Source organism: Leptinotarsa decemlineata, unplaced genomic scaffold, assembly GCF_025532065.1.
Source record: "Leptinotarsa decemlineata unplaced genomic scaffold, Ldec_3_MD MMD2_tig00026328_RagTag_RagTag, whole genome shotgun sequence".
NCBI lineage: Eukaryota > Metazoa > Arthropoda > Insecta > Coleoptera > Chrysomelidae > Leptinotarsa > Leptinotarsa decemlineata.
The window spans coordinates 30,291,469-30,299,988 of NW_027412688.1; the positions used below are offsets into that span (position 1 = coordinate 30,291,469).

At 33.1% G+C, this 8,520-nt stretch overlaps 1 non-coding gene across 1 annotated transcript; it reads left to right on the plus strand.

The window, feature by feature from the left end:
- Nucleotides 1-1,281: 1,281 nt before the first annotated feature.
- On the plus strand, nt 1,282-5,435 carry LOC111503969 (uncharacterized). Its single transcript, XR_012467327.1, has 2 exons — nt 1,282-2,041; nt 4,148-5,435. It is a non-coding gene; the product is annotated as an uncharacterized protein (transcript).
- Nucleotides 5,436-8,520: the final 3,085 nt, after the last annotated feature.

Sequence of the window (8,520 nt, forward strand, 5' to 3'; positions counted from 1 at the left end):
TAATTAATAATTCATTTACATGGATAATATCCATTATGCAGATAATTTAGAATAATAAAGATCTGATGTGTCTCTTTATAAGTTTACTACAAGATAAACAATCTGGACATGCTGAAAATGTATCCAAAATAATTAGAAATAAACATATGAATGTTTCAGGAGTGTAGTCATGAATAGCATAGGTACAAAGATTTTTGGCTAAAACTTTCTATTATTGAAGAAATATTTTTGATTGAATCACTGATCAATATGCCAAAAAATGTAAATGAAATAATCTGTGAGTTGATAAATTTAAAAGTATCAATTAACACATAGTATGCATTTTTATCAACGGTAATTTGTCAACTGAAACTTAGGAACCTCACAAATCTGCCAACTTTATTTTTCGAAAAAAGAAGAAGTGGTGATTTTGAAGAAATGATATTCAAATTTTTTTTATATTTCTGTATCTACTAAGTATTTATTATGTATATGTGTGTCTTAATTCTGTTCATCCTCAGAGAATACTTTTGGGAAAGTTCTCCTACTCATGATATTAGTTTATATCATCTACTGAAGAAAGAATACTAAGGGCACTAGAGTAGAAAGAAGTTGAATGAAATAAATTGATGGATGTAGCCGTTACTATGTGGTAGGAAATCATGATGAAAAGAGAAATAAAAATTTCTATGTTTTTTACCACTTTTATTTGTAACTAACGTTACTGCAGTTTCGTCCTATATGGACATTTTCAAACTTAAACAATAAACTCTTGTTTAAGTTTGAAAATGTCCATATAGGACGAAACTGCAGTTAGTTACAAATAAAAGTGGTAAAAAACATAGAAATTTTCATTTCTCTTTTCAGTTGAATCAAATGTTACCAGCTTCTGAATCATTGTGAATGTAACCTTCTCAGGTAAACACCGATATTAGACTGAAGTAGAAAATTTGTTTAATTCATTTGAGCGAATGAAATAGCAAAAAAGTGAAAATTAATGAACCATAACTTGAAAATCATGATTCATTGAATTCAGTTTTATATCTTGATGACTAGAAACCATTTAGTCATCTCCTGATAATGCTAACTTGGTTAGCGCAACGCGCGTCAAGAAATATCATTTTTGTTCAGGTGAGGGAAAAGTATTTTCGATAGATTCAGTTTCATAATTTACCCCCATGCTCTCTTCAAAATTATGACAAATAAATTGATTAACATTGTAGTTTCATCACCTCCGGATACATTCGCGAAACGCATTTGTTTTCTTATGATCATGACGATGATTTCTAATGTTATCACGGATTTCAATCCACTCGGTTCGTTAGTTTTCTCATGTTATCAGATATCATTTCATCCATGTTTCATTGGCAAATTTCCAATTATTTTGTCATCATATAGTTAAGGTAAATGATTTGCTTGCCAGAATACTGCTTTCTACGAACACCCAGTACTAGTTTCCCGTTAAGACTCAGGAAAATGAAATGAATAAGCATAATATTCCTTTAGGCATTATTCAAAATGAACGGCCCCACTCATGACTTCAAAGAGCTTTACCGGTACCGGAATATTAGACAGAATATAACCCGAAATCATTGTATCGTGGTTAGATCAACGTTACCGTGAAATATTTGTAATTTGTGTAAGAAGCGTTGTCCTTTCAAGAAGAATTAAAATGGTGTTTGACCTGAAATGTCGAAGATTCTACAAATAGTTTGTGAATAAACAGTATGACCGTGCAATATGTTCAACCATAAATTGAAATTAGACATTTCTCATATACATATGAAATTTAGATTCAAGTTACCGGAAACATAGACAATATTATAAACTGGAAGATGACTAGAATGAATAATCCATGCAAACAAAACACGTATACCTATCTAGTTTTGTATCTTTTGAAGTGATTTACAGAGAAAAATGGAACCGACAACTTATCTAGGTGCTTCAAGTCACCATGTACACTGTGAAAATTACATATTGAAAGAAGGTGAACCAATCAAATTGTTTGGAGATAGTGAAATCTACCCAGGGGCGGAGTGGTTGGATATGAAAAATTGTTCAGGTAACTGCTTTATATTTTTATATGAGGAAATTAGTAAATCAAATTCAAATGAGGAGAAAATCTCTTTGAATTACTTATAATATTGAATTTAGGTGGCAGTGTTCGTATTTGAACTCGGGTGATGTCAGAAAATCACAGAAAAATTGGTAGAAAATTACATTGTCTGTCATGATATACAGGAATAGAACAAGCTGGAAAAAGTACATTTTCGTCAATATTATTTTTTAAATGGCAACAATAGACCTATGTATTTTTCGAAAAAATAAATGATTAAGGCATTGGTTAGTTCTGTAAAGAAAATGGTTCATTCATGACAAGGATACATAGAAAGCCCAGTGTGTAAACACAATAACTTTTGTTTTGTCAAAAACGACGCGAAAAATGAGATTAACTCAATTTTGTTTACATGTTTATAGACGGATCATGAATCGAAATCTGTCAGTCATATTCTATTGACATCTTTAATTTGTGGATCATAATGCAAAAAAGTCTTTTACTTGACATCAATTTATTTGCAAATATAAATAAAAATACCAATTTGACATAGTCAAGCAGTGTCATTTTTAATTGTATCTTATCAGTACTTCTGTGAATGGGAGGATGAAGCTCATAGGGTCCTTTATTACTTATCAAGAGAAAATTTGATTACCTATATACTATGAAAAAGTTTTACGGTGTTGTCAAGTTCATATAAAATGTTGGTCACCACGACCATCGTTTCTACTCGATTTAAAAAATCTACTGACAAAAAGTGTCGAAAAATAGAACTAGGTTCGATTATAAATGTAGTTTTCATCCAAGTGATCATTTCAATTTCAGTGTTAAAGTCCAATTTTTAACAAACACACTACTTCTTTGAGAAGGACCCTTTACACTGTATTCCAGAACTTTGGCGTCTGCTCATTAGAGGGCGCCTTGTGTACTATTACTCATTGGTATACATTTGTATTATTGATTTCGCTCTTAGAAATGTCATCTTCTCCGTGAGGTGAAATTTGTTAATAATCTTTCATTAACCGTGTCATGAAATATATTTATTATAAATGTAGTTTTTATCCAAGTGGTCATTTCAATTTCACTGTGAAAGTCCAATTTTTGACAAACACACTGCTTCTTTGAGAAGGACCCTTTACACCGTATTTCATAACTTTGGCGTCTGCTCATTAGAGGGCGCCTTGTGTGCTATTACTTATTGGTATACATGTGTGTTATTGATTTCGCTCTTAGAAATGTCATCCCCTCCGTGAGGTGAAATTTGTTAATATCTTTCAGGTATAGATCAACCGTGTCATGAAATAGATTGATTATAATTTATAGGCTTAGAAAGAAATATAGATGGTTCCTTTATTCCTAATACCAGGACAGTCCATAAATGAAGCAAAATAATAGATATATCCAAAATAACTAGATACATATCATCAGAAGTTTCATGTAAACATTGATGAATGTTTTTTTTGACATAGGAGTGAAGGGATGGCAGTGTGGAATTATATTCTACCAAGTTTCGTGCGTGATGTGTACGGAATTTATTATATTCTGGCTTGAACCGTAGTCTACAGTGCATTTCTTTAATGTCCCTTCTCTTTTAATTTTTGAACGGGACAACTCAAAAAATTGAAATTTGGGATAATGAAATCAATGCATAAATACTTCATTTTGAAGTGAAATTGACAGATGAAACTTTCAAAATGGCGACTGGGTGCCATCTGGGAAAACAAATTAAAAGGAAAGGGGGGTCTTGATACACATCATTTTGAAACTCCTGACGAATACTTCACAACCCTAGAATATGAAGTCGTTATCGGCCCAATTGTCCTTTGTTTTCTGTTCTTACCATAAAGTTCTATTTGGGACTTTATTGATGAAATAGAACTGTTACTACTTCATTGAAGTTAAAACAGCTCCTGGCTCTGACGAATCACTAGTATACCAGGCAGCATGCTATGTTGAGCATATCTGTCCTGTTCTGATAAAATCGAAACCGGTCTGTAAATGATCACTTGATTGCTTTCAACAAGATCCTACTGCTGAACGAATGAGGAGCATATCTTCAAGATATTGTGTTAATAATATAATTAATCAAGCACTTATTTGATCTCGTTTCAGGTGTCATCGACTCATCCACTTTCTCTCTACTACCCAATATGGATTATATAAATATGGATGGTTGCGAAATTGAAGACTGTTTCCCTAAAGCATTTTCACCACTTGAAAAACTGAGAGCATTGGACATTCGTAATAGCAAATTTCCAATCAAAAATGAGATTTTCGAGGACAGTAAAAATATATCGTCTTTGTCTCTTTCCAACATGAAAATTCCAAGTTCCACCATCTTCGGACATCTGAATAATCTGGAATCATTGTCTTTCTCTGAATGTGTGTTTGAACAATTGAACAAAGATATATTTTCAGGAATGAATAATCTTAAATACCTGTCAATTTCCGATTCTGAAATAGGAAACATCAGTACAGACTGTTTTGATGATATGCTGAACTTGGAAGGGTTAAGTATCAGAGACAATGTAATAGGAAACGTCGACTGTAGCAGTATACTGAAGCTTACTAATTTAAATCGGTTTTCATTCCATCACAACACCACTTCTTCAGATATTGATTACGACGCATTCCATCAATTAACTTCCCTCGAATCAATTTTATTCGAAATGAGCGTATATAAAAGTCTCAATTTCGACGATTTTCCCAATTTGAAAACTGTGGAAATTGGATACTTCGATGAAGAAAAAATGCCAGATGAAGACGAAGTAATAGAAAAATTGAAACTGAAAAATATCACTTGCCAATATGTGTTTTGTGGTAAAGTAGAGTATGATATGGATGACATGCAAGTTTGCTGTTGAAGATGATCAATTGAGGGCAGCTCATAAAAGTTTGTTCGATATACATAGAAAACATGAATAACATTACAAAGAAAATCAAAAAATATTGTAATATTGAGAAAGGAATTGTTTTGCTTTTAGTCAAAAAGATGTGACAGCAATAGCACCCACATTTTAACGAATTATATTTCTAGAAAATTGTTAAACATTGTTAAAACATTGTTATCCATGCGTGAGTTCTGCGTATATTCACAGTAGGCACATAATACTTTAGTCTAAACCAATTACTATTGTAGTATAATTGCATGTGAAATAAGTTGATGTATTTCATCATTCCGGACTTTCATTGTCTGATATAATATAAATTGATCTGAAATTCCTGTCAACCACCTTCAATTCAAACAAACGGTGAAATGAGTTGAGTTCAGAATATCGCGAAAATATGAATTTGCTACTTAGACCACTTGAAAATATTTTGTTATATATCTTGTGAAATAACTCAAAAACATTGTTAATTGATTTTTTATTACATGTATGAAAATATATTTTGAAATCAGTTTAATTTCATATCTGAGGACTGAGGACTACTGAAAGAAACCATATTAACAGATTTAATCCGAGTCGAGAACTACATCAGGCTCATTAGATTATTCAAGCCTGAGGGTGGGGAATGACTAGTTCCGAAAAATTCGGAATTTCTCAATCGTCACAACGGATTCGATATCCCCGGAGCGTGGTTCACCTCTGGTATCTCGTCAGTACACTAAAAGAGACGTAGGTGGCACTAAAGCACTCTTAGGGCCGCGTTATTCCGGTGGATAGACCGTATACGATGGACATGGCGACAGCAAGTTCAAAACACCATCCTGGCAGGCCATGATGAATCTATCAGTTCCCGACCTTAACCCACCTTGAATAAAGCGAACGTTTGATGCTTTGATTGGTCGAGTTCTTCAATGTCGTCAAAGAAGACCACATTTATCGGTTTATCCTTGTGTTGAATCTCTGTGACGAAGTTGTGATCACCTCGTTCGGTGTCAAACTATTACTGTTATCAAAGTAGAAAAACCTCTTCTGAGAACAGTCAGTTGCTACCATAACCGAACATAATGGTTGCATACTCATCATTTCTGTGAGGTGAGCATGCATACTGAATGCATGATATGCTTGGATACTTCATTGATTCTGGGGTCCTACTATCATATCAAATTATTCAAAGTTCTACTTTTGTTGGGGTCTTTTATCTGCAGCATTACTAAATAAATTCCGTCTGATCCCGACAATTTATATTTGTTCTCTACTGCTCACAACAATTGTTATATATTGGGTAACTTAGTGTACTGTTTTAATAGGTCTTTGAAAATTATCGAGTAGTTCGTTCTGTTCAGTGGTGCTAATGAATGAGAATTAACTAACAATAATAATGATATCAAAAAGAGAGAATATAACGTGTCTGTGATTTCCTTACCTTGATTTTGGTCACAACGACACTTGAGGAATCGGTAAATAGAGAGAGAGAGATAAGAAACTGCACTTTTCCAGTACAACTGCAGTTTTCTCGAGCACTTTCGGTTCTTTCTCCGGAATCGAACCTTTTGTCTATATGTTCTTCCTCTCGCGGCAGACAGAAAACCACAGTCTTCTCGCGATAAGAATATAAACAAAAAAATGAAAACAAAAACTCTACTTAATCAGACAAACACACTATACAGGGAGGTGGTGACGATACAACAATAGATAAGTAATTTTCTTCAACCACTTCCACTCGAATATGAGATTCTGGTTCAAGAAATCTCCCATTCCCTTTTTTGTTCATTTTTATAATATCAGTAGTCTCAGCTTGGCCGTTCCTCCATCATTCATCGACCGATTTCAAAAATATCCAAACATAGATATACGTAAGCTTTTTTTTTCAAAATTGCGTTTGCATCGAACCATCTCATCATAGATCCACTTTACCAAATATATCTACAGATTTATTCGAATATATTATTTAGATTCAACATGAAATCTTTTTTTAATGTTATATTCTGACTCATAGATGTCGCAAAATGTAGACTTTCTTGCATAATTACAACAAAAGTCTCCTCAATACGTATTTTGGGATCTTGCATTTTCACAAGCAATATGTCTTTCTTGTCGTTTTTTAGATCAATTGGCGTTTTTGTCAGTTCTTCTCGTCTACACCCAACGGCTAACCAAATAATTGTTGCTACCTCAAAATAAAGAAAATTGAGTTGATACTATCTTATCCTACAATCGTAATACTTTGTTGGATTCACCTTCAGCATCAGATACGTTTCACTATGTGCTTTCCTGAAGAACGTGTTGATATGCACGCTGTTGAAGACTTTACTCAACAGCCAACTTCCTTCCTTTCAAGAAATGCAATAACTTTTGGGAAAGTGGTTATGCTCACATTGTTCCTCACTAAAATAGTACTTTTCAACATTCAGTACAGGCTCCACAAGGTAGGGGATTGAAGAGTTTCAAATTTTTTCGTCAAAATTACACCCTCTGTAATAGTTTTGCATCCCTTCATATCCATCATTTTCGAGAACAAATCATGAACGTTTCGGTAACCATGCAAACTTTCAAAAATGAAAATGACTAATTTCATATCAAATATCTGTCAGATGTATTTCTTCCTGGCCTAGTCTTTGGGTACTTTCCGGGGGTTACCGGAAAACTCTGTTTGGATTGAGTCTTCGTAAATCCAGAAATTCATTTTTAGAAATTGTACGAAAAATAAGTTACAAAAAAACTTTGTAAGTAAACATGAAGATCACTGAAACCCGTAACTTATGTGCGATATTAACCTCTGATATAATATAATTCTGCACGCAGAAAATCTCTAATATATTTAAAAACAAGTTCAATAACATTAAAAAGAGTATTTAATCTTTTTAAGAATATTGTATATGTAATAGGAATTGAATTACCAGTATTCATGAAGAAAACTATTGTTATGGAGACGCTTTATTCATTTCATAATACTAACTTAATAATAATACATTTATTATTTACCAATATATAGAGCAATACAACGCAATTCTTCAAGAAAAATACCTAATAGATGAAGACTAATGAAGGGAGAAGTGTTGGACTCTGCAGACAATTCTTCCACTGTACTCTTGAGACTAAACGAATGACAAAATGTATACAGTAAATTATCAGCTATAATATCCCAAGGACATTGATAACTAACGAAATAATTTTATCACAGTTTTCGAAAGCACGTTATTTGGTAACATCCCGACGCCGAAGGCGGAGGGATGTTACCTAAAATAACGTGCTTGAGGAAGTTGTGATAAAATTATGAGTTATTTATCAATGTTCGAGGGATATTCGGTGAGAAAATTTTTTGCAATTCGAACAAAATTATTTATTGAACACACAGTTATTAAAAGAACAATTCGTATAATGATATTCCGTTGACAATGATTTTGTCAATTGCCGCATCATTTTGAACACCAAAGCGAGGAAGTGACATTTTCGAAATAAATTGAATTACTGAAATGTCAAACAACTTTATTGTGTTGGTTGCTTAGCAATGTCATGACATAAGTGATAACTACCCGTGAAAACTATCCATGGGTAGTGATCAGTGTAATGATGGTTTCATTGGTTATTTCGACACAC